Here is a 24,783-nt window from a genome sequence, read left to right as displayed (position 1 = left end):
AATTAACCCAGAGCCATTATATAAGCTTCTATAAATAAGCTAGAAGCCCATTTGTATCACAGAAGAAGGTGCTGCTATTCCAGTTGGATTATGAGTACATTGGTGGTAGAATACAGTAAACAGTTACACTAATCCTGGCAGTGCCACTAAGACATAGCTCAATCTTGAGGCTCATTTATTTATTTATTTGTAAAAGCCTATTTATCAAGATATATATAAATAAAATTTTAAAAACAATAAACAAACACTCTACTCTCCTGTGCTACATGTGATTTCTGCTTTGGCTGGAGGGAACAAAAAACAGGGGTTTGGAATAACTGATATTTGTATCATTGGGAGTCAACTGATGCCTTCTCACCCTGATCTTGTGGGTTTATCCATGCAAAAATCCCTTTGTGGCTTGGTAATTTGACGCACAAAGTATGATGCACATGCTCTTTGTGGCTGGATTCTCACATCCAGAACCCAAAGCTGTATGCTAAGTTCCAGTCAATCGACAAGAGTTTTGGACATGTCTAGAAGGAACTGAATACAGTCGCCTGCTTCTCCCTCACAACTGATTGGTGTTATCCAAGCCGGCAGGATCAACCATCTGTTGAACAGGCATGTGGCTGCAAGTCTTTCCACACAGCCTGCTTCCAGACTTTGAAAACTTGTGAGATGTTCATCACTCGTTGTATTTACCCGGTCTTAACTACACAAGAGCATCTCACATCCCTAATTCAGGTTCAGTCAGAAAGCACAGGAGATCTCTCCTGATCACAAAGAGACGTGGTGAAAAACTCACACACAACCATTCTTTAAAGCAAGCCTGCCTCTAAAGCTATAAGCACTAAACTGTTACCCATCTAACACATTTGTCAGAATGTACCATGCCCCAAATAATTCCTACCAAATCATATATTTGCTGTCTTGGTGATATTCAGATGCATGAATATCACTAAGTATCAAGTATAATAGCTTGAAACTTAGACCATTTTTCTTGTTTTGAATGTAGCTACATAGCAATTCCTCACTGAGTCTTACAATCATCCAAGACAATAATATGTGTGTGTGGCGGGGGGTGGGGGGCCGGGAACCCTACCTTCTTATCACTGCCAATTCCATGATTTTGAGAAACAGAAACTCCATGTGTTTTCTCAATAAGCACTTCTTCTCCTGACAGGGCTTGATCTTTCATAAACATGGGCAAGAATAACCTCTGGATGCTAGCCTGCAGCAGTGAAGTATGAAATTCTGAATTCTACGGGTCACTGTTTTTGCTGCAGCCAGATGTGGATAAAAGGCAAGGGGTGTTTTATTGTTGTTTTCTCAAGAAACAGAGAAAGGTTTGTACTGAGACGTGTCAACTTTCTCTTTTTTGTAAGAAGAAAAAAGAAAAAAAACAAGTAGCCAACATGTGGCTTGAATATGGCCAGTTGCCATTTCAAAAAGATGAAACTTTAAAAAAAATATTTTGAATTTAAATATTCTTGTCTGCAGCTAATAAAACATATTTTCAGTCTAAATTGGATTTAGAAAAATACATAAAGCTGCTGCTAAGTTCATGACAATCTGAGTGTTAACAACATGACTGACATTTCTAATTGGTTATGGACTGGATTATCAGGCTGTAATTGATAGCCCTGGTTTTCCCCCCTATTGTTTTAAGCAAGAGTTGCTGAAAAAACAGGGCGTCATCATGTTGCCTTTCCTGATTCTGTAGAACAGAGCTTGGAGATGATAGAAGATACAAAATGGGATCCATGTTTGTTACCTAATTCTGATAGTACACTGGTATTTTTAGTGTTTATATAATTTATATAGTGTTTATATACATTATAATTATATAATTTATATAGTTATATAAACTTAAAACTCTTAAGGGCATTTGCACATAGCAGATAGTCTAAGACTGCAACATTACTTGGAAGGACTTCTGTTTACAGCTGCAGCCATTGCTCTGTGGTGAGCCTGTTTCTCAGGCACAAAGCTTATGAAGCACACATCTGCATTAAACAAAACAGACTTTACGTCAGAAGGTGTACAGAAGGCGTACAGAACTGTTTCACATCCGTAATGAAGAGTTTTCATTATGGAGTTGAGCAGAGTTGGGCAGAGTTTTCCCAATCCTACATCATTTACAATCATATTTGGTTCTTTCATGGGGTTTACAGTTTCATTGGATCTATTACAATAATTAACTATTCAATTATGTTGCAATCCATGGGAAGCCAGCCTGCAGCACATGAACGCCAAAGGCAGCAGAGATTGTGGTATTGGGTGAAACTGCACATTGCATTAATATCAGTTTGGCCTTGTGCGTGCGTACATGTGTGTGTGTATGTATGTACGTATATATATATACACGTACGTGTGTGTGTGTGTGTGTGAGAGAGAGAGAGAGAGACAGAGACAGAGACAGAGAGAGACAGAGAGAGATATGTCATGGGAGGGGGGATAGATCACAATTGGGATCATGGTTTGCTAAAGGGGGGATTTAACTCTTTGCACACACACACCAGTGGTCCCTATCCACACTGGGCCTCGCCATTATCCTCCCAGGATAAATAGTAACTACAGAGGCGAGGGGTGTGATCATGTTGGGAGCCCACCCACCCCCACCCCCTGCCATTTTCCCATTTTCCCATCCTGTGTGTTTTCTACTTACATTAGAAAAACACACACACAGAAGAAGCCAAACTATGTGTTTAATGCAACATGAAGTTTAGCCTTAGAAAGGAGTAGGGGGACCTTAGGCCTGGCTATAACCTAGAGTTCGGCCTACATCCTGCCTGTCTCTCCTAGGCTGCACTGTCAGGACTGAGCTGTGGGCAGCATTCACAAAGTGGCACAAGGCTTGAACCTGGGACTGGGAAAACCAGGCAACCAGTCAGGGGTCAGGGATTCAGCTGATAGCTAGAGATCAGGATCAGGCCAGAGGTCAAGCTGAGCAGACAGGAATCAGGAGGTGACCCGGTGAGTACCTATCAAGAATATAACAGAGGTCAAAAAGGTTATGCAGACAAGTAACCACACCAGGAACAAGAAGACCTTGATACTGAGGCAAGGCCTGCTTCAGAGATGAAGTTTCTTAAACACTTCCTGCTGTAGGGGGAGCCAGTGGTTGATTATGTCTGGAGTTGATTTAGAAACAAATGCTTTTTCCTAGGATATTTTTCTTAAATTAGAGGTGGCAGGATTGGAACCTGGGACCGTCTACATGCAAAGCCTCACAAAAGCTATCAAAATCAATTTCTGCCTCCATAGCTATGCACGGGACTGTAGCCTAATGAAGCTCATTAAGCTTACTTGCATACTCCAAATGCTATTTAACACCATAAAGTCAGAGTCCAACATGTTGAAATCCCATCATGCCTTGCACTGCAAAGAGGAAAACAGGAGGGCTGTTGATTTTAAAGGCTGTTGATTTTAAAGGAATAATATTTTAATATTATTAATATATTATGAGCCCCTGGGGGCGCAGTGGTAAAACTGCCACCCTGTAACCAGAAGGTTACAAGTTCGATCCTGACCAGGGGCTCAAGGTTGACTCAGCCTTCCATCCTTCCGAGGTCAGTAAAATGAGTACCCAGAATGTTGGGGGCAATATGCTAAATCATTGTAAACCGCTTAGAGAGCTCCAGCTATAGAGCGGTGTATAAATGTAAGTGCTATTGCTATTGCTAATAAGGATCCCCCACCCCCCTCATACTTCTTTGAATTATACAACAGCATCTGTATAAAAGTCTCCAGGTTTGGTTTATCAATTGTTCTGTAAAGAATCACATCTGAAAAACAAGAGCCCTGATTTCAGCTGCAAGCCTCTAAATGACTGGGGGGGGGGAGGGATTATGTATAACATGCTTCAAACTGTTTCCCCTGATAGCATTAATTTGGACATATCAAAGTTTGAATGATTTAAAAACTAGCCACAGGTAAATACAGAGCGGTGTGTATGCTAAACTTGAAACATTAAAATTCTTTGTATAAGCAACCCAGATTCTGCATCAAGAAAATATAAATTCTGTAACCTGCAGAAATTATGCAAACTGTTGACCATATTTCTTCCTATTGCACATAATGCATTCTGCAGCTGTTGCTAGTTTGAACAATTTGTTTGGGTTTTCCTGCTGTCAGAGGAGGCAAGGCCATAGAGTCTCCTTCCCTGGCCATTGTTAATTTTAGCTGCCACCTCTCTAACTCCCGAGATTTCCCCAGGCATCACCTACATCCATATTCAAGCATCTCTTTGCTGCCATAAAAGCTAAAATGTTGCTTTTAAATGAAAACTGAGATGCCCAGAAAGCTGCATTTTTCCACTCCCACTAAGCACATTCTGCACTTTTCCTGTGCTCCTGTAGAATTATGACTTATACACAGCCCTGGGGGAAAGTATCCATTTGTAAATCAACTCCAGACATAATTGTGTACCAGTCTGAGACTGTCTCCATAAGATGTTGTGCTATAACAGCAACCAATAGATGAGTGCATAAACAGCTTCTACTAGAAGACTAAAGATGCAAGGACATGACACGCCTCCCTATTGCTGATTCAGCCAATTTACCTTGGGGATAGTCCTCCTAGAACGGCCCAAAGCCCATGCCTGATGATTACATGATACCACCTTTCAGCTCGTCTCCTTGCTCTCATTTTGACCGATCCATGTTTGAGTCATAATCCTGGTCTTGGAGCCTTGTCTGGCTTCAGATCTCAGCTAGACCTCCTTGCCTGTGCAGTGCCTGACTAGTTCTAATTCTCAATGCTCACCGTCTCTATTCCATCCTTCAGATCTGTTTTCTCTCATTCTTCTTCTTCTACTACTGCTGTGGCTACTCATACTACTTGTACTGCTACTAGCTGTTGTTCTAGATAGAACAATAGTGGCACAAGCACAGGATGGGCTATTCACATCATCCAACATACAACGTCACCAAGCTTACTGCACACGAAAATAACACTTAACATCTTCATAGTACATAGCATTTAGATTAAGGTGAAGCAGATTTAGGTGAAGCAGTCAATTGTGGCCTCCAACCATGCAGCAAAGGCATCTTTATCACTCCTTCAATAGCCCTATTCAGCCACTGTTTGAGTGGACAGATGTCAGTCAGTCTCCCTCACTCTCCCTCCCACAGTGCTCCCATCACCACGCTTACAGTGGTCACCTCTTCAAATGACCACAGTAACCATGAGTGCCACAGGAGCGGGGGGGGGAGGGATAAGGGAAGCGGATTGACAGGTCAGGGAGGTGGGACTTCCGCACCTCTTTCAACAGTTGTATGTGAATAACATCAGAATAGGGCCAGTATGAATAATTGCACCTTTGTACAGACCTGTACCTTTGTACACTGTACATTTGTATGAATGGTGAACATAACATGTGAATAGGGCTACCATCACTTAGTAATCTCAGGAAGCAGGTAATGCTGAAAGTTGTTGCGTGGACAGAGACAGCAGCCGATCACTTTCCACATGGCTATGTACTCTACACAGTAAAAGTAAGAGCCAACTACTGAGTGGCTTCCAGTTATCCACATCAGCACATAGGCTATCTGAATTACCCTCTCTATCCATCCTCAGTTTGTAGCTTGAATCTGGAGCTAACCTGAAGGTCACAAGTCTACCAAAGGCCATCTGAAGTCGCCCTGTCAAAACATTTGACACCCGATGCACACCACAGTTTCTTCCCATAGTTTAACTGCCTGCCACAATGAACTAGCTTTTGATGGATCACGTCAGAGTCAATCTATAAATAAACAGAACACAGTGAAGAGCACATGTAGATCATGAACTCTCATTCTGCGTCTTGCACTTTTGCTCAGAGAGTCTGTTGTTTCAGCCTAACTCTGTAGGTATCTGTAATGGTGGTTTCCTGCTTGTTTTTGTTTAGGAGATATTTGGCAAGAAATGGAGCCATTGAGATGATAATGGTGACTCCTATCCAAGGCCTTCTCCATAGGAATTAATTTTTTAAAAACCCACCTTTTGCTAGGCCCTTGTTCACAGTTCATTGAACTGCATGAGCATGCCATGTCATTGTTTTGCTGATGGGGGATTCTGTGGTCATTCTTCTTATGTATAATTTGTGTATTCAGAGCTGACTTTCTTACTTTAAAAGTGGCTGCCATCATTCAGCAATATACACTGGATACTTCTTTGTACCATTCCTATTTGTTCTAGTGTACCATTATTCTTGGGTTCAGTGACATCAGCAGTGCAGAATTGCCCTGACTTTTATGTAAAGTCTTATAGAAGCAAATGAAATAAACCTTTACTCTTAATATTGTTTCCAATGTGGCCATTGACACAGAACTATTTCTTTGTCCATCCACAGGAGTGCTTTTGGAATAGGTTGATTTACCACTCCTCGTGTTAGACATACCCAGGTTGTTCCAACCTAAGGAACAACATGATTGTTGTTCATCATGTTGTTCAACATGATTAACAACTTGTAATGCAATTAAACATGCTACCTACCAAGGGTCACGCTAGATATGCATATGAATGCATGCTAAAGCGAAATATTTCTAAGCAGAGGTCACAAATAGCCATTGGTGGTGGTGGGGAGATTATTCTGATCAGGACCATGGTTCACAGGGGTGGGGTTTTCCTCTCTTTCTCCTTGTGTCACTTTTCTGCCAAAAATCATCCCCAAAGCAACTGTTTGCAGGAATAGCCATGGTGGGGCAAACAACTGCTTCAGGGGGACAACTGGCAGCAAGAAAACAGCATGAGGGAAACAGTTAACCTTCTCTCACCACATGCTTTGGTCTTCATGAGGATCAATCCAACCACACAGGGGCGTATCTAGGGGTAGGGCAGGCAGGGCACGTGCCCTGGGCGCCACTTGAAGGGGGCGCCATTTTGTAAAATTAATGTTTTTTTAAAAAAATGGCTGCCAAAAACAAAATGGCCACCGTGCATGCTGAAATGGCCTCTGTGAGGCCCTAGGTCATGCCAGGCCTTGCAGAGGCCATTTGAGCATGCGCGGTGGCCATTTTGTTTTCAGTGGCCATTAAAAAAAAGATTTTTAAAAATGGCCACTGCACATGCTCAAATGGTCCCTGCGAGGCCCTAGAGGCAAGTGGGGGGAGGAGGAACCTTTGCAAACCCCCCAGCCTTTAGGAAGCCCCCCGAAGGGGCTACAGGTAAAAAAAATAATAATATATAATATAAGTCACTGTACACATATTCAGATTGGCACTATGTACAGAGAATCAGGGCTTGTGAATACTGAGCTGATGCTTATGAGCTAGGCTTGTATTCATTTGCTCTTACTTTGCTTCTTGTGATAAGTGAGTTAAATGTGATGTCTTGCTAATATGACTATTAATGGTGAATTTGTCTTTGAATCAGTGTGAAATCCTTAATATTAAGGCCCACTGGGAGTTTCTTGCTCTCTTTCTCTCATTTTAACTGTCTTTCTAAAAGACTAGAATATATTCCAAGCAGTGACACAGTTTACTCTGCATATCCTTTAATTATTTACAGAGTATCTGGGAAAAGTCAAATTCTCCATTTATTTTTAAAACTTATGTAATGGTGATGCTACAATACATAGTAGAGAATTAGACAGGCACTTCTGTTTAGTTTTCCAAGTACACCTCCACATAGTATTTGGGTATTTCATGAGCCCCAGCATACTGAAATTTGTAGTTTTCCAGCATTTTTTGGTCTGGCTAAGTCCACTGCTAAAATCGTTTTTGAAATATTAAAAGATTAACAAGCCTGACTTGTATTTTTCAGCTGATATTATGGTAAAGTTATCTGAAAGATGGGTGTCAGATGCTTGGACAGGGGGCGCAATTTCAGTGTTTGCCCTAGGCGCTATTTTCCCTAGATATGCCTCTGCAACCACACATGTTCTGAGTGAAGTAAAAAGCACTGCAGAAAAACATCTCTTTTACATGTATTTGCATGAATCCACCAGACTCCACCAATGGAATAATGGATCTTCATGGTCTTAACAGCCTGGTCCCAAACTCTGAAGCCTAAGTAAATCCACCCCAATTCTCTATAATTGAGCACTGCACAAAATCTAAGCATAGCTTCAGAGGGAGATGCCTATGAGCACAGAGTTCTGGGCATAAGAAAAAGGGTCTAACCCAACACATTAACACAGAACCAGCAATGATGTAATTCATGTATTCTTAGCTTCTTGGAAAGGGACACCAGTTCATTCATTCCCTTACAATTGATTAACAGGGCATCAGAGCTTGGTACCAGCATGGTCATTATAAAGTTAATTGTTGCTACTGAGTGATTCAGAGTATTTGAGGTTATGACTGGATGTCTTGTCAGCCCAGAGAAAGTTTTCAAGTGCCCTTTTTATGTCCATATGACATTTAGCTCTCAATGATATGATTGTTCCATTCTGCTGGCTTCTTGTCTGTTTCAGTAGATTTGCAATGCCAAGTGCTGAGGGATTGCCCTATGTTAAGGACCGTGGTTTAGTACGGCAGACCAACAATCTTCAGAGCAGCTCAAGACCTCTATGTGCCTGAGGCAGGGTGCTAAATGCTGTCCCCAATTATGTGCACTCTTCTCCCCCTTAAAAAAAAAAGCAGGGGGCAGAAGGGTATCTTGTCACCTCTCTAGTGCCACAATAGTCTGTTATCTGAGGCAACCACCTAACCTCGCCTCATGGAAGAAGCACCCTCATGGTTACTGGATTCAGCTGGATTTTTAAAAATGCAAATTTAGGTTGTTTTTTCTTCAGTTCAGTGTAAGCAACACAAATTAATATAAATATGCTCGTAGATGGAGTCATATACGTGAGTTGAGAACAATTCCTAAGTCTTTGAGACTGAAAAGAATAAAAACATAGGCAGATAACTGATGTGCAGCCTGATCCTGTGCATGTTTACTAATTCTGGCCATTGGCTGTACTAATAAAGACTGCTACATGTTTACTTGGAAGTAAGTCCCACTGAGTTTAATAGGACTCAATCCAGAAGCTTTTTCACATACAACTCTCACAGCTCTGGCCACTGGATGAGAATGAGAAGTATTTTTGTTTGGGCACTGATTGTTTTCTTATGTTGGACAACAACCAGCATCCAGATGAAGATGCTTCTCATTCTCATCCAATGGCCGGATGAGAAGAATCCTACAGGATCAGGCCAAAGGTCTGATCCTGCCAGGGGTGTAGCTAAGGCGTTCGCTCCTCTCCGTAGCGGCTCCTCGTCGTGAGGGAGATAATGAAGAAAATAGGGAGGGATATTGCTGGGGGCCCCTCAGAAGCTGGGGGTCCCCGGGTTCTTTGAACCCATCCACTCGATTTTAGCTACGCCTCTGGATAAAAAAGGAGCCAGCCAGATGCCTCTGGGAAGCCCACAAACGTGAGCCTTTCTCTGTTGCTACGTCCACACAGTGTCTGGTAGACAGAGGTATGCTGTTGCTTTCAGAAATCTTTCATAAGCTTATAAACTCCTCTTTTCTGGCAAAATATGAAGGCAAAGGGCTAGTTAAGTCCTGTTTTTCTTTAGTAGTTTTTTCATCGAAAAGAAATAGTCAACCTTTTCCCCCCTGTGAAGCACTATCTGTTAATCTCATCCTGTAACAAACTTTATATTCATAATTCTCCAGGCAGTTACTTAGCAACTCTTAAACCTGTCATTAAACTGCTTCCTTATGCTACCATAATCAGCTTTGGAAGTCACAGAGAGACTCTTTTTTGGGGTGGGGGTGGCACTTGCTCCCCTATGATTTCAGTATTAGTACATGTGGCAGGTCACAAGCAGCAACTAACAATGCACAATTTTGAAAGCATCTGATTAAATACAATATATAAGCCCTCCTCATTCTTGAGAGCTTAGAAACTAGGGGAGGTAGGAATGTGATCTGGAAATTGTTAAGGCTACTCATGCTCTTTGGTTTTAAGTAACAGGGAGAGGATCATATTTTTAAAGCATATTGCTCCCCTTTAGAGCTGCAATCCTGTGCTCACTTATTTGGGAGTAAGTCCCTTGAGCTCAGCATGACTTACTTCTGAGTATGCAGGACTTGGCTGCATGTCTCTTGGAGGCAACTGAAAAGAAGGAGTTGTTGGCGGGGATCGTTTTTTAAAAATTCAAGGACTGGCTGGTTGCATAAGCCACTTCTCCGCCCCCATAGCCATCCATAGCTCGCCAGTGCTCCTCAGTGTGTGTGTGTGTGGGGGGGGGATAAGGCTTGTGGCACTTCAAATGAATAGATTTTGACCACCAAGTCAACACACACAACACTTGTGCCTGTACAGAGTGGGCATGATCCAGCCAAAGTGAAGCAGTTTCAAGTCTCATTGATTTAATTGCTACAGCCTGCAGTTTAGTGGAAGAAAAGTGCCAGCACCTCCTTAGAAGTGGATCTGCTCTTATGAACACAGGAAGTTGCCTTTTACAAAGTCAGACCATTGGTCCACAGTCTACACTGACTTGTAGTGGCTCCTCCAAAATTTCAGGCATGAGTCTTTCCCAGCTTTACCTGGAGATGCCAGGGATTGAATCTGGGACAATCTGAATGCATAGCAGATGCTCTACCACTGAGCTATGGTCCCATCTTGGAGGGTATGTAGAGGGTGCAGTATAGGAGATGCTTCACAGCTGGTGATGCTTCACAGCTGCTTCACACTCTCCTTCCTGCCAGTGGCTCCATTTCTAGGGAACAAGCAACATGCCTTCATTCTTCCTCATCAGAGTATTTGGGACTAAACTACACTATACTCTGTTCACTGAATCACAAGGGCTGCTTTGAACACAAGATGAACTCTGCTACATTGAAAACTGTGTACAAAATTTACTGTGTGTGTTAAATTACCTATTATGGCGTCCTTCCACGTGTGAATGTGGCAAAATAGGCATGTGTTTCTTCCAACTATATGTGGACTTGATGTAATTCGCTACATGGAGGAAGTTCATCTTGTATGAAGTTTCCCAGAGTCATATCATCCAGCATTTTTAAGGACCACCACTAACTAACTAACTAGGACTGAATTAAAATGACACACAGGTTTTTTTGACAAACATTTCCAGCAGTGGTGACCACCTTCTTTTTTCAGTTATTTTTAGCACACCTTGCAAAAATATTTGCCAATTCACTTACATTACCCTCTCTTGCTTTCACTCACAAGTGACATTACTTGTCCTCAGTGATGTCATACTGTAGTTAAACCGATTTAGCTAATTGACATAGTGATGTCATTCTGTTCACTGTGGAATCCCTAACAGAGAGGGTGATAACCCAAAGAAGGAAGTGTGGGCTGACATCCAGAATAGCAAGGGCATATTTTCAGGAGGCACAGTCAGTTTCAGAGGGAAAGGGAGATAGTCAAAAATCACCCAACCCCTTCCTGCAATGGGCACAGCATTAGTGTGGATGTCAGCCATTGCTGGACCAGTGCACTGCTAGTCTGGATGTCAGTCACTGCCTTTACTCTCTGTGGCCTGAATTTGCTGGCAAGTACATCTTTATATAGACATGTCCAGCCTGTTCTCTGATGACTGGTTGGCTGGGACCACCTATGAGACTAATTGTTGAAGGAGACCGAAGCAGCAGCCAGGAGGGAAATGGTGCTAACGTAGCAACCACCAGCGAAATCATGTCACCAAACAGAGTGGAAGATACCACATGGAAATGAATTCACACAAAGAGATGGGGGGGGGGGGGCTATTTCTACTTCAAACTTAAAATGAAAATGGAAGAACATTTGATGGAGGTCTGCTGATAACTGGAATCTAGCAGCAATGGCGAAGGAACATCGTTTATATTGTATAGCATTCCTCATTTACTGTAAGGGAAAAAGGATTCTTAAATGGACATATTCTTCACTATGCAGTGTGTAAAGCAGATTGTCACACTTTGATTATTTCTTCCAAGGCTTTTACAGGCAAATGTTTTCCCCCAAACAACCTGGCTGGCATATATCACCCAATACCTTTGTTTTGAAAAAAAGACTACAGAAATGTTTCTCTTAACATCTCTTAAACACTTTGTGTGTTTCCCCTCAAATATTTCAGCCTTGTTTAATGAAGCTGGTTTTGATGTGGCTACTTCAAATCCAAACCGTGAGTGCTTTGTACATACCCTGTAATACGTCCTGAACACCAGTGATTCAGAACTATCTAAACACATCAGCTTCTTTAACAGCTGTTTGCCTTTTCCTCCTAGTCTCCTTCTTATGTGATATTTTTTGTGGAACAAACATTTCTCTGGGTGGATTATCTGGTTTGTTAAGAAACCATTTCTGAAGGTTCTGTGTGGAAGGAAAACATATCTAAAGGGCACCGAAAACACAGATGACATATTTTACTCCTTATGGGTAAAACTCATGGGTGTTACATTTTTCTTCTCATGAATTCCCCCCCGCCCACCCACAAATGTAGCTGCACCTACAGCAGCAGAACAGAAACCTCTCTTTCATGACCCAAAAGCAAATTCTCAAGTAAAGGTTCTTTAGGACTGCAATTTTGTTTGTTTGTTTTTAAATAATCTTATGTATTTGCTCCTGGTTATATAAAGTATCAGGGAAAACCATAATTTCCTTTCTATGGACTGAATAATAATTTTATATTACTGCTGTAATCTATTTAGCAATCTTTTGTGTTTTGTTAATTAGAAGTTTGTCCCAGTGGGGATCCTGTAGAGGGTGTGGTGGTGGTGGTGGGGTGGCGAGTCAGAAAGAAAAGGAAGAGAATGGAGAAGGAGAAAAATGGAGGGTTTTTTTGAATAAAACTTAGTTAAACAAACATAAGATTGTTTTGTGTTTATGAGGGAAGCAGCTATAAAACAATTACTTTTATGGAAGAATGAACAAGGTTGACTGGGTTGTTGTGTAATGGCTAGTAGTTAGAATAGTTTTGTCTTACAGGACTGGGCGCAGGAGTGAGGTCAGGGAGGATTTAAAATAGTACTTAATATGCTTCTGTTTTGAATTTTTGGATGGAAATAGTACCTTTTGGAGAGGGGTTGGAGAAGTATTTCCTGAAAACCCTTTAATATTTGAGAATACGTACCCTCACACACTCACTTTACAAATCTGGTTTGCTGGCATAGTTTCCTCTATCTTTCACTCCTGTGAAACCTTTTTTCAAAAGTTTTTGCTTTTGTATTCCTTAATTAACCACATAGGTGATCCCAGCCAACCACATAGTGTCCCAACATCTTCCCATGCACTATATAGCCAATCAGATGTGGTGATGTGATGACATCACTAAGCATAGAACAAAGTTAGTTGAGAATGACAGCAATTCTTTTGGAATCAGTCACATGAGTGATCTCAATCAGTTAAGGATCGCATAGTGAAATGAATGATGTCACAAACTGACAAAGACAATCAGGTTTGGCTTTGTGCTGATATCTCTATAAGGTTAATGAACCCAATTGAAAGAGAGAAAGTACAATAATATTAAATAATCCTGAGTAAACTGTTCTAGCTGTTTACTAGACTACCAAGATTCTTTGCCCAGGGAATTTTTTTCTTGAAATATATTAGCCAATTACATGTGTCAATAAACATGTGTCAATTACATCTGAGTATCAGGTGCCCCCTCCCTCTCACAATCTGTGATGCTTCCTTTCTGCTCTTTTTGTTTTGCTTATGGGTGTGGAGCTTGTAGTTCAAGATTTCCATATGTCCCTACCCATCCACCCCAATTCTAGGGCATACATTCTTTGTATTATTGAAAATATGTATACTTTAATTTTCTTGGGCATGCACATTTCATCTTAGGTAGCGACTGAAACGACAGGATTTGGTGATATTATAAGAGACAGTTTATCATAAAAGCATTAGTTTTGAAGATTGCAGATACTGCAAAAATATGTGATACTGGTTAGGGTTGACAAAAATGTGATACTGGTTAGGCATGACAAAATGTGATACTGGTTAGGCATGACAAAAATAAAAGCTTGCTGGCACAGAATGAATGTGCAGCACAATTTGCTAGAATGATGTTTTTGATGTGCCTACCAGAGATTTTAGAAAGCAATCCAGACATTCCAGAAACACACTAATTGTTCTGTTTCTTGCAAATTTTGGTGACTGGGCTGGTTTCAGTTCTGGAGGAGCAAGGAGGAGTATCTGAATGAGAAGGGACAGGTCTCTTTTATTTTACACATTTTGTAATAGTTATATCCCCTTTGGTTCTATGAAAAATAAATGGAACCCACCCCACCCCCCGCTGGCAACAAGTTTGTCCACATTATGAGGCTGTTCTCATGAGCAGCCAAGCACCCATTGCTTTGCTACCGTGCCAAAAACAGTACTGAAGCCCAGCTCATAGCTAAGGTTAAGGGTTCAAGTGTGCCCTTAACCCGGCTCCTGAGATTGTGTGTCAGTGTGAGCTGCTTGCAACTTGTGTTGACACAGAGACAGGCACCTAGAGTGCCCATTCCCTGGGATGGGTGCACCGTGGAATGCTCAGAGCTGGGATAATAAGTCCCAGCCTCAGAGGAACCTGCCCTGCTGCATGGAGCAGGGCTGATCATGTGGGAGCGCGCTCCATGCTCTCACCCAGGACATGTCGATCAGCTGGGGGAAGGCAAGGTTTGCAAAGCTGCCCACCCACTAAGTCATGTGAATGGCCCCCATATATAGATCCACTGACAATCTGGATATTAGTTTTCCATGGTCCAGCTGTTTTCTCATGAGGAGCTTCTACCACTCAAGCATATGTCTATAAATACACACTATCTGTGGTAGCATCATAACTCTGTGCCAGAGATCCATGGTGTGTATTATACATTGCTCCAGATATAATGAAGCATTTGGAGCAACAAAAAAAAAAACTAATGCTGCACAATTTTGCCTTTCAGTCCTCAGTTTTTTCAAGATGAATGCCCCGTGCCTGTTGAATGCTTCCTAATAAGCACCTATTTCTGCTCCACCATTGATATGAAGGCAAATTCAGTACGTTCCTTAAGCAAACACTCATGTGAGAGACTTTTTCAGAGTGGCATGCACCCTTAATGCCAAGAATGGCATGAATGCATTCCCTTTGCTGTGGCTTTGAAATGATGTGTGGAAAATGCCCATATGTGTTGCCCTCCTCCGTCCTCTCTGTTTTTGCTTCTTGAATTTGATTCCGTGCAGCTGGAGAGCAGAGTTTTGCAGGTGCTTGCTGATCCTTATTAGATTATTCATAACTGTTTTTACTTTCTTTAAGAGGCAATTAAAACCATGTGGAAAGGAGGGATCGTGATGACTGGAAGTTCTGCTGACACCTATTTCCAGGTTATGGTTGTCTGTTTTCACTCAGATTATACAAAGTGGCATTGGTACATGTGTAGTAGTCTGCTGCTTAAAGATGTGGACTTCACAAATGCCACCATCAGGCAAAGAAGCAAACAGGCAATTATTTTCCTGGTGGTTTGCTGGAGTATAACGTGAAAAGTATCTCTCATTTCCGTGAAATTAACAACAGTTAAAATAATATCTATTGCAACTGCTACTGGCAGTATAGTTTGTTGTTATACTTTTGCCTCCAGACGAGGTCTCATATGACTGGACAACAAAGCAACTCTGCCCTTTAGCTAAACTTCTGTGGCACACATGAAAGACACCAGCAAGCGGCCACAAGTTTTAAAAGGAGCACTGCCAGCTCCACAAGAAAATCAGGGATATACTGTAGTTCCCAAATTATTTATTTTTATTCATGTCAAAAGTTATTCACCACCTTTCTGCTAAGAACTCAGAAACATGTGCAAAGCTTAATTTTTTTTTTAAAAAAAGCAAGCCCCTGCAGCTCCTGAAAATCCATTCCTGAGGGTTAGGGACCCCCAAGTTATGATGCATGTATTATGGAGGTGGGGTGCCTGTTGAGAAAAGGGTGGATGGGTGAAAGTCATGATATTCATTTCTTGCATGAATGAAAGTGCCTTCCATTCATTCAAAATCAACCCAGAATACAACTTATTATGTTATGTGATTGCTTTTGAGAGTTTCATCTGAAAAGTGATATACTGTATACATCTGGTAAAACAAATTAATAAGTTCATGTTTCTACTTAATGACATTCTTGACTCATCTGAATGTGTCATTCTTTTACTAGAAGTTATGTCAATATACCCAGAACCCTTAAAAAGTTTACTCCAGGATGGATTGCTAAACCATCTTTGCAGCCTGTCATCCCAAGAGACGTAATTATTGATGTCCATGCCTGATAATATCTTTCCATACTCTGTCTTATGTGGTGGGTGGTCAGGTAAGCATTTAAGTGTACATTTACACAATGATGAATAAGCCAGTAAAAACAGAGCTGGGGGAATCTTTGCATTCTTGTTTGATAGGTCACAGACTCCATTACCAGTATTTCAGAAATGAGATTTTGTCAATGGGCATTTTTTTCTGTTTCCCTTTTCTTGCTTCAAACGAGGCACTCTTATTCACCATAAAATCCCACATCCCAGAAGATATATGACTGATTTAGAGATGAAGCAATATTTATTTTTTAGCTCACAATTAAGATTGCCATTGTTGAACCATTTGACAAATTAGCTAATGTCTCCAGGAGTGATTCATTTCCTAAGGAACTGTGGAGAACAATCACATGACCTGGCCACATGAATATTTCATTCAAGCTTTTCATTCTGACATCTCTCTCTCTCTCTCTCTTTCTCAGTTGACAAGTTTTGTGTATATCTGTAGTGAGACAAAACATTGAGAGCCACCTTCCTGCTTTTGTTCCTGCAGGGCCTCCACTTTTAGTGACTGACAGTAACAAGTTCAATAGGCCAACTCATCATTCTTGTAGACTATGTTGCTCCCTGGAGCCCTTTTTCTCAGTGATCCTAAAACATTCCTTAGGCCTACATGGGTGGACCGTTCTTGTCTGACTCACAGTTGGCATGGTATAAGAGTGATCTCCACCAGCAGATCACATATCCAATGCTTCCCCCCCCCACATAAAAAGAGATCAGATTCATCTGGAAACAACTGCATCTGATCTTTAAACCTTTCCCTATGTACAGACTTCTTCTCCTTAATCAGTGGTGGGGGAGGCACTTGTTCAGGGGCACATTCCTATTTTCATATATTCCAGGATGGCATTAGAAACAGATGCCAGGTCTGAGTGCTGGCACAAAGTAAGCCCATTAAGTACATGTGTTCAGGGAGAGAAAATTAGTGAAGCCTTTTTGTGACAAAGCTCAAGAATTGATCAACAGGGAGTTCTGCTTTTTGAACCCCCATTTCTATGTATCCACTTGGGGGGAAAGGAAAAAAAATCTATTTTTAACTATATCTGCTCTTCTGCCTGTGTGAGCAGCAGCAGGAGTTCACTGGACAGCTGCCTCTGACATGTTTTGACCCATAACTGTCCAAGCATGCAGCACTGCTGTGGGGCAATGTGTGTAAAAAAAATTGCTTCTGCCAGAAGGCTGCTGACACATGTGGCAGTCAATAACAGTTTAAAACTTTTTAAAAACACACACACCTGGAAAATGGATTAGGTTTTAAAAATGAATCTGAATCCAATGAATTAGTCCTAAAATGGTGGTGGTGGTGGTGGGGACAGAACCATGACAACAAGAGAGTGTTCAAATGAAACAGACCAAAAAAATAATAATAATGAGGTCATGCACACGACCTCTAGCCCCCACGCCCAAGGGCTGCAGGGAAGATAGGATCTTGCCTTCCCTGACAGACGAACGGCAGCAGTCTGTGCCTTCGCTGTGCACCCACACAAGCGGTGGCATGGCGAAGGCTGAAGCCAGGAGCAGGAGGACTTCCCCACCTCCCCCCAGGGTGCTCCATGCCACGAGCATGGCTGCTTGCATTAGAGCAGCCGCCACGCTCAGAGTGGCCACGCCTCCCCCGCCTAGCTAACTGCCAGAAATGGCGGCAGGCTGGGGGGAAGCCTTTTAATCTGGCCGCAATAGTTCTTACGCTCATCTGCCAAGGTTAGATGAACCTCAGGTTCGACTAAAGGCTGGGTTTAAAAGGTTGTGCTGGTGGGAGGGCTGGGCTGTTCTAGCCTGGGTTCGGCTGCTCGTGTGAATAGACTTAATAAGTGCACATCCTACTGGTCAAGATGGCAAAAGATTTCTGTGTCTTAGTACTGCTTATGCAGAAATAGCATACTGTTGTGTCATCCTTGAGTTACTGTATACCACAGGGGTTCCCACGTTTTGGGTATCCAAATGTTTTTCGACTATAGCTCCTATAATCCCCAGCCACAATGGCCAAAGGATGTTGTGGCTGGGGATTTGCGGAGTTGTAGTCCAGCAACATCTGCAGACCCAACCTGGGGACATGTTGTATACAACAAGGACGTATAAGTATATCATCCAGCTGTGCTTTAGTATTTTTGCTCAGTAGCAACCACAGAGTGCTGACTCAGGATAATGGCCCTGAGATGCCAAACACCTGAGAACATAAAATTCAGCTCCTTTTCTGCCTATGTATTTTTCCAGTGATCTTTAACCACAGTTTATTTGCTTTGCTTGACTTTTCCAAATCACCACCTAATGGGTACTGATCTTGGATACTCAGATGCAAAATGATTCTGTTTTCTTATGCTGCTGTTAGGAGAGGCTGCTTGGCTGCCAGATGACCTGCTCGCATTGCGTTTTCTTTCTCTCTCTCTCCCTCTCTCTCTGCCTTCTTCGGTCTTCAGATCGTGTTGAAATGTGAAAATGTCAAGAAGCCTTCACAGAACTTGTTCAAAATTGCTTCCAAAGACCCCTACTGATTTAAGGGATGTTCTCTCTGTTCCTGTTTTGAAGTTGTACTTTCCTCTGCATTCCTCTACTCTTGAATTCCATTTTAATGAAGAGAATTTCTAAAATTAAATTCAGAATCGAGGGGGAAGGCGAAGTTTACCACTGCATTCAATTTCTTCCATTAATTTGCTTCTTTCCCCCTTCAGCCATATTGATCCACATATGTGTATTGATAAAATACTGAGAAAAAAGTAGTCTTGATATCATCAGACAAATATGATTGCATTAGTACTCTTTTTGTGTGGTATTTTATTGATGTGCCAATGCACTCCTATACAGTGGGAGAGGACCACATGGAAATAATCTTGACCAATCATATGTACAATTATCATCAGGATGTTTTTTCTGTATTTTATCAACGTACATGTGCATGTTTACACTGGTAATGTGCTAATGGGAACAACACAGAATTCCTATTCCCATGTTACGTTCAGTGCACGTACAATCTGTGGACAGTATATGCACATACAGATCTGTACACAAGTAGTTATGCACACATTACGTTCAACACACATACAGTAGTATAGATAGATACTACTGTATGTGCTTTAGGTTACATACATGTAGGATAGCATTTCCTATTTATATCCTACCTGTACCCAGGTTCACTGTTAAAGTGAATGCAGATACGGTCATTCACACTTAAACATGTATGTGTGGACTGACATCTGAACACCTGTACCACATAATGTCTGGTGCGTGATGTCAGTGTCATTGACCCTTTAGAGAACAGTGACCATAGTGCGATCAAATTCAGCGTACATGTGGGGAGAGAACCACCAAGGAAGTCTAACACAGACATTTTGAATTTCAGAAGAGGAACTTCTCTAAAATGAGGAGTATGGTGAAAAGAAAGCTGAAAGGGAAAATCAGGAGAGTCACTTCACTCCAGAGTGCATGGAGTTTACTCAAAACCACAATACTAGAAGCCCAGTTAGATTGTATACCCAAAAGGAGGAAAGGTACCACTAAGTCCAGGAAGATGCCTGTAAAATGGCTAACAGGTACTGTCAAGGAAGCCATAAAAGGGAAGAAGACTTCCTTCCAAAATTGAAAGGCCTGTCCAAATGAAGAAAACAGAAAGGAACACAAACTCTGGCAAAAGAAATGCAAGGTGACAATAAGGGCGGCAAAAAGAGAGTTGAGGAACATTTAGCTAAAAGCATCAAGGGGAATAACAAAAACTTATTTAAATACATCAGAAGCAGGAAACCTGCCAGGAAGGCGGTTGGACCATTAGACATCTGAGAATCTGAGAAATTTTTTGTGGAAATAGCTGGGCAACTGATATATCTGCCAGTCACAGGAACCTGCAGTTAAAGCTCCACAAACTGAGAAACTGTAGCAACTAAGGAAGGTTTAGCGGAACAGGCTGACGGTGCATTCATGAAGCAGACTTTCTTTCTTTTAAAATAAACCTTTCATGGTTTTCCTGAAATATTGGTTGAAAATACTGGGTATGCTAAGGAATGCCTATCTCTATCTTTGCTTAATGCTGAAACACTAATACACACACACAGCAGCCAAGAAACAGGAAGGCAACACCCATGACTTAAATCTTTGGATGAAAATGTATCCTCTTTGAGACTGTTTGCATAAGAATTATTAGCTGAGCCACTTTCCATTTGTAACAGTTTGATTAAGTAAAGGATTTCAGACTATGGCCCAGTAAAAGATATGTCCAATGTTCCCTCTAACAGATGTTGATGACTACAACTCCCATAATCCCCAAACAAAAGCCATTGCAGCAGAGGATTCTGGGATTTGTAGTCAATAACATCTGGGAATCCCTGTTAGAAGGATAGATAGATAGATAGATAGATAGATAGATAGATAGATAGATAGATATGCTAATAATATATAAACTTGCTATATATTAACTATATATTAACTTATATATTAACTATATATTAACTTGCTATATATTAGTTATATTAATATAACTAAACTTGCCTGCCTGCCTTGAAGACTCAGGGTTTGGAATTTTATTTACATGCTAGTGTCAGGGTGGGCCAGGTTGTGGACATGGCCAATCCACACACCCATCCACATAGCCAACATCTTTGCAGTGGCAACAGTGGTGCATATTAGATAACCAATTCATGCTGCTACTACTCTTGCTGGCAACCAGCAGCCCTCAATCAGCCAATGGGAATGTCTCCCAGCCTGAAGGATGTTCCCATTGGACATAATGGAAGGGGGAGTAGCTACCACCAAACCTGCAGCAACAGTTCTTCTCATCTGAGGGTGATAGGGGGAGGTGCTGCCACTGGTTGGTAGACTGAGGGGATGCAGGGGCTCAGCACACAGGGGGCAGTAGTCCAGCATGTGGGGGAATGGGAGTACAGAGCAACACTGCCCAGGGCCCAATGTAACCTGCCTTATTTAGAAACTTTAATCGCACTGAAAATTCGAAAAGCATCTAAATTGTGATTTTAGGGTTTGAATAAAAAGGACTTTTAAATACAGATAGCATTCAGTGTCCATCAGATTCAGGTGGAAGCTCTTCAGGTGGAAGGTTGCTTGCTTGGAGGGTGTTACATCACCATTATCTGAAGGTAGGTTCACACTTACATATGCACAATTTGATATCTGAAGCCCTGATATTTAATCCATGGAAGCATGTCTGAGGTGTCAAAAAGCCCCTCACATATTTTTTTCAATTCATGTACAATCTATGTATAGTGTATGCATATACAGATCTGTACACACCTGCAGCTATTCACACATTATGTTCAATGCACGTGTTGCAGTGAACCTCCTCTCTGTACCCTGCATTTGAGGGTACAATATTCCTACTATTAATATAACTAGATAGATAGATAGATAGATAGATAGATAGATAGCTGTATATAGCTATATTTTTAAATTGAATATGTGTGCAGTCATTCATATAGAAGTAAGGTGCATGTTTCATGAGGGTGCATATACAGCATTATCCAATCTAAAGATAACTTTACCACATTGGATACCTTCCTTGAACTATATCGACAAATTGAAAACAACACATAATAAACCACCAGAACATTTGAAATCCATCCTCACTTACTAAAAAGCAAAACCAAAAACCCCAAAACACCACCCATACATAAGCTGATATAATTGAAAATGGTGCTTGTTCTTATTTGACAACTTTGTGCTTTTATATTGTGAAAATAATAAAATAAAATAAAATAATAACTAGCTGACCCAGCACAGAGCATCTGTGCCCCTAGTTCACCCTGTCTCTCCCCCCACCTGCCACCACCACCAATGATCCAGCTCCCTGCTCCATATTTTTTTCGTCTCTGTCCCTTCAGCCGTTCTCTTCCTATTCCTTCAACCAGTTATTTTGTTCTCCCCCCACGCCTTAGAGAATTATATGTATAGATATTTATTATTGTTTTTGTTATTAATAGGGCTAAAGTGATATGATAGCTCTGTCTGCTGGAGGCTGATCTCTTATGGCCCAAACACACATGCAAACCTGTACTTGAATAGGATGAGCATGTATGTATGAGTTTAATTGAGACTGACATTAAATCTGGGAATGAATGCTGCTCACATCACTTATAAAAAACCAAAGGCATGAATTAAATAAGAAGCCAAACTGTGCAGTCAAAGTGGCTGCAGATGTTACAAAAAGTGAGACAGGAAGCACAACTTGTGGTTCACATCTAAAGTCTGAAGCAGGGATATGTATGTGGTGGGAATAAATAGATTTCCCCCTATTCCATTCCTTTATTGTTGCATGGTTTCACTCTGCCCCGAGATCTACTCATCCTGAATTCTGACTCAACTAGGATATTTCTGAAATTAAGTCTGGAAATAGAGTATATGAATTTGCTGCACCTTTCAGCCGTTGATAAGTTGGCAATGCTATGCACATATTAATGCTAAACAATTCTTCCACCAAGACAAAGATAAAATAAAACCACTAGATGTTATAGGTTAAAACAAAACAACACAGGTTTCAAAGTTAATACATCATCCTCAGTTGCTTACACAACGGTTCTTAAATTCCTTTCTCATGAGGTAAGCAGTAGGCGGGGAAGAGAAGAGGGAGGACAACATAACAGTTGCAACAAGGAACAATTAACTCAGCTTCTACCATGCAGACACTAATGAATTTCATAGCCAAAACCTTCTCTTCCTTAACATTAATTTCAGTTAATTTCAGTTAATCTTTGTCTTTCCCCCTCCTGTGTGTTTCTGATGCTTACATGGGCATTGATAACGGCAAAAGAAAGGGCTAAAATAATGAGGAGAATTACTCAAGCAGTTCTATTGGAATGTGTCCCCTTAATGGCCCTTAGGAAATAGTGGGAAATCATTTTAATAATAATAATAATAATAATAATAATAATAATAATAATAATTAATAGGATAAAGCTTCCAGGCATGGTGGATTCTTCTGAAGGCTTGATGCCACACCCATTTCATGCAGCAGTGCCAGGGTTTAAGAGTTACAGGAAACACTGCCCCCCATTCACACTTTTGACTTGAATACATTCAGATTAGGTTACCCTCATTTGGTTGAGGTCAACAGTTGCAACCTCCCTTAGCAAGCAGTACCTTTCCAAGGTTCCTCTAAAGAGTTGCTCACAGAAGGGTGGAGTTTGGGCTCAGACACCTTGTAATATACAATTCTATGTCTCCCCCCCTCACCACACCAAGCACTATGACTGGAAGAGAAATGAACCAATTGCAGCATGGTAGGAGCAGCTGCAAGCCTGGGACACTGAAGCAAAGATAATTACATCACTGCTCTCTTCCCTCCCACCAGCATGTTCCGTATATGGGACATGACCATATTCAACAAATACATTTTGTGACATCATCAGCAACAGAGGAAAGCATGTAAACAATCATCTGATCATCAGATAGGGGTGTGCACAAACAAACAAAAAACACAGTTTGGTTTTGAAACAATTCGAACCGAACTGTGTTGCTCCAAACCAGTTTGGTCAAACTGACCAGCCAGTCTGGTCCATTAGATCAAACTGGTTCATGTGGCAAATATACTTGTAAAGGGGAATACGGTGAGGTGGGGGACCCTTCCAAACAGTAAAGAGTGGCTGGGCGGGGGCAGCGAGAGAGGTAAAAGGCTGCTTATCTGGTCAGCACAGCTGCTGCCACTGCCACTCACCCTCCTGGCATGGCCCCAAGCATGATCCACCCTCCTTCACGAAGCTGCCAGCTCAGCAGTGACTCAGTTCTGGCCTCCATGCAAGTGCGGAGGCCAGTTGCATAGCTTCCGCACATGCACAGAGGCCTCTCAAATGGCCTCCATGAAGTGTGGAGGCCAGAACCGAGCCGCCGCCAAGATGGTGGCTTGATAAAGGAGGGGGAGCGCACTTGGGGTTGCACCAGGGAGGGCAAGTGGAGAGCGGTGGCATCGGCAGCCATGCTGGCCAGGTAAGCAGCTTATTACCTCTTTCACCGCCCCTGCCCAGCCAGCCCTTACCATGCCAATCCAGTTTCCCCCACCTGGGCCTGGTTGGTTCAATCACAACTAGCTCAGTTTGCGATCAGACCTCCGAATTGGCCCTGTTTCAAGGTGAACCGGTTTGGCACAAACCATTTGTGCACACCCCTGCCATCAGATGGAGTTCAATACGGCCCAATGTGATACAGAAAATACTGTATCTGTCAGTGCCAATATTTAGCGTCAAAAACAATACTATGATTTGCATGTAAATTTTGATTTGCATAAAAAATTGATACTATGCAAAATGCTCCCAATACAGACCGTATCGATTCAGATCCAATTATTATTGTGATTCAATGCACAGCTCTACATTTTATTCAATATGTCCATATATCAAGATTTGTCCAATGTGGTTTCCTTGCTATGGTTGAATAAAAATATTTCATAATATAAGTAAATGTAGGTAACACCACTGTAGCAGTTTTTTCTCTGAAAAAACCCAGCCCATAGACTGTCAGTCTCAACTGTGCTCCAGAACTGAATTAAATTATACTTTGGGGAATCAAATGGGATAGAAAGACTAGGAGCTGCTGACAAACAGGAATGCCTTTTAGATTGTTCTGCAAAATGCTATGAGGATCCTCCACTCATAGCAACTATAAAGAATGATGTGGATTCATTATTATTAGCTA

The 24,783-nt window shown here is 41.6% G+C and overlaps 1 long non-coding RNA gene across 1 annotated transcript in view; it reads left to right on the top strand.

Annotated features, from left to right (window-relative positions):
- The first annotated feature begins 2,801 nt into the window (after positions 1-2,801).
- LOC128324830 (uncharacterized) overlaps positions 2,802-24,783 on the top strand; it is a 63,198-nt gene continuing 41,216 nt past the window's right edge. The window contains exon 1 of the long non-coding RNA XR_008307117.1: positions 2,802-2,958. This is a non-coding gene — a long non-coding RNA (uncharacterized LOC128324830). The remainder of the gene's footprint in view (positions 2,959-24,783) is intronic.

The sequence above is a fragment of the Hemicordylus capensis genome, chromosome 4, assembly GCF_027244095.1.
Source record: "Hemicordylus capensis ecotype Gifberg chromosome 4, rHemCap1.1.pri, whole genome shotgun sequence".
NCBI classification, from domain to species: domain Eukaryota; kingdom Metazoa; phylum Chordata; class Lepidosauria; order Squamata; family Cordylidae; genus Hemicordylus; species Hemicordylus capensis.
The sequence above is the reverse complement of the archived record's forward strand: the minus strand, read 5'-3'. Positions and strand labels throughout refer to the sequence as shown.